This window comes from Trichosurus vulpecula, chromosome 1 (genome assembly GCF_011100635.1).
Source record: "Trichosurus vulpecula isolate mTriVul1 chromosome 1, mTriVul1.pri, whole genome shotgun sequence".
NCBI classification, from domain to species: Eukaryota; Metazoa; Chordata; class Mammalia; order Diprotodontia; family Phalangeridae; genus Trichosurus; species Trichosurus vulpecula.
In genome coordinates, this window is record NC_050573.1 from 162,266,923 (window position 1) to 162,269,247 (window position 2,325).

Here is a 2,325-nt window from a genome sequence, read left to right on the forward strand (position 1 = left end):
ATTTAGGCCTGGGAGGTTTTAATCATAGGTTATGTAATCCAACCATTTTCTTTTACAGATGACAAAACTGTGGCCTTCAGAAGTGGCATGACTTGTCCAAGGTCACACAAGCAACATAACAATGGCAGAGATAGGATCTGAAGCCATAACAGGCATCATCAAAAGTCCACAAGGCTTAGAGTCAGAAGACATGGCTTTAACATCTACCATTTACTAAGTTTGTGATCTTTTACAAGTCGCAAAGGCTTGGAAGGATGGATGGTGGAGTACTCAACCCTTCCCAAAGTCTTAATTTACAGAGGGCAGAAACTAGAATTTCAGCTCACTTCACTTTGCATCTGGGGCTCTTCCTGGTTTCAACTTCATGGAACAAGATGCCCTCGTGTAACATCTGGTGTCATTCCCCCTCCCCTGTTTTCCAGCTTTCTTTGTGTGTTTTTTTCCCATCCACACACCCACCCTCATTAGACTGTACATTTCTTGAGGACAAGGACTGTCTTTCCTTCTTTTTTTTCCTTTTTTCAATGTATATCCCTAGCACATAGCACAGTGTCTGGCATATAATGAGGACTCAATAAATGTTTATTGAATTAAATTGAATTTCTCAGCCTCAGTTTCCTACTCTACAAAATGGGACAATAATACTTGGCATACTGAGAGGGTTTTTTTGAAGATCAAGTGAGATAATATATGTGAAGCACTTTGTAATTGTAAAGTGTTCATATCTTTGAGTGAAACATAAGGTACTAATACAGCCGAGATCCTTTACAGGGTTTCATAATCTTTTTCTGTATATTGAACCCTTTTCAAATTCTGGTGAAGTCCATGAATCCTTTCTCAAAATGAAATCTTTAAATGCATAAAACAAAATGCATAGGAATTTATAAAGTACAAAGGAAGCTTATTATATTAAAAATTGAAAATATAGCTGCCAAAGTATGTTTTTAAAAAGTTCACACACACCAGATTAAGAACTCATGCAATCTACCACAAAAACAATGGGAAAGTACACAAGGACTTATTTGAATATAAGTAAAAAACATTCTTTACATCAAGAAAGATTTGACTACTCTAAATGAGATTGTTTGTGATTGAGTTAGATCAATAAATTAAAAATTATAATACTATCGAATTGAATTCATATATTTAGTGCTATGCTAATCAAATTACAAAGAGGTTACTTTATAGAATTAGTTTTTTAAAAAAGAAAAGAACAAAATTCCTCTGGATGAACCAAAGACCAAGCCTCTAAAAGGAAAGAATGAAAAGAAGTAGTAATGAATGGGACCTAAAAGTTGATCAATAGACTATGGAAAACTGAGCCCAGAATCTAGATAATATATGATATACTATTATGTTAAATAAAACTAAGAATATAAACTAAAAGAGCAAGGACTCTAAATTAGGTTTAGATCAACATCTTACACAACATTAGCAATAAACTCCAAATAGATATAAAATCTAAATATAAAAAGTTATAATTTTTTTTTCAATGTGCAACAAAAACCTTTATTAGCATTTGGCTCAGCTGTTACTGAACCTGGTAATCTCAAAACGTAAGACTTCAAAGACTTTAATAAGTCCAAAACAATGCTAGTATTGGCAATTTATGCTTGCATAATAAAGTCAACAATTAACAGCCACCCCTAAGACACAGGACCAGGTGGAGAGTGGATTCTTTCTGGATGTTGTAGTCAGACAGGGTACAGCCATCCTCCAGCTGCTTGCCTGCAAAGATGAGCCTCTGCTGGTCGGGGTGATGCCCTCTTTGTCCTGGATCTTGGCCTTGACATTCTCAATGGTGTCACTGGGCTCTACCTCCAGGGTGATGGTCTTGCCCATCAGGGTCTTGACAAAGATCTGCATGCCACCTCTGAGACGCAGGACCAGGTGCAGAGTGGATTCTTTCTGGATGTTGTAGTCAGACAGGGTACGGCCATCCTCCAGCTGCTTACATGCAAAGATGAGCCTCTTCTGGTCAGGGGGGATGCCCTCTTTGTCCTGGATCTTGGCCTTGACATTCTCAATAGTGTCACGGGGCTCTACCTCCAGAGTGATGGTCTTCCCTGTCAGTCTTCACAAAGATCTTCATTGTGATTGTGTTACTGCCGCCATCAAACTCTGAAGGAAACAGACTCGGAGAAGCTTGCATTCAATTATGCCAAAAGTTATAATTTTTTAAAAAAAGAGATAGTGAAAGTAGGAAGATTTTTATAGCTGTGATTGGGATTATCAAACAATGAGATCATAGGATTACAAATTTAGAGGCAGAGGAGGGCCTTAGAGGCAATTTTTTGGGTGAGGCAACTGAATCTCAAAAAAGGT

The 2,325-nt window shown here is 37.4% G+C and overlaps 1 pseudogene; it reads right to left on the reverse strand.

Moving 5' to 3' along the window:
* Window positions 1-1,592: 1,592 nt before the first annotated feature.
* On the reverse strand, window positions 1,593-2,092 carry LOC118853070 (annotated as a pseudogene).
* Window positions 2,093-2,325: the final 233 nt, after the last annotated feature.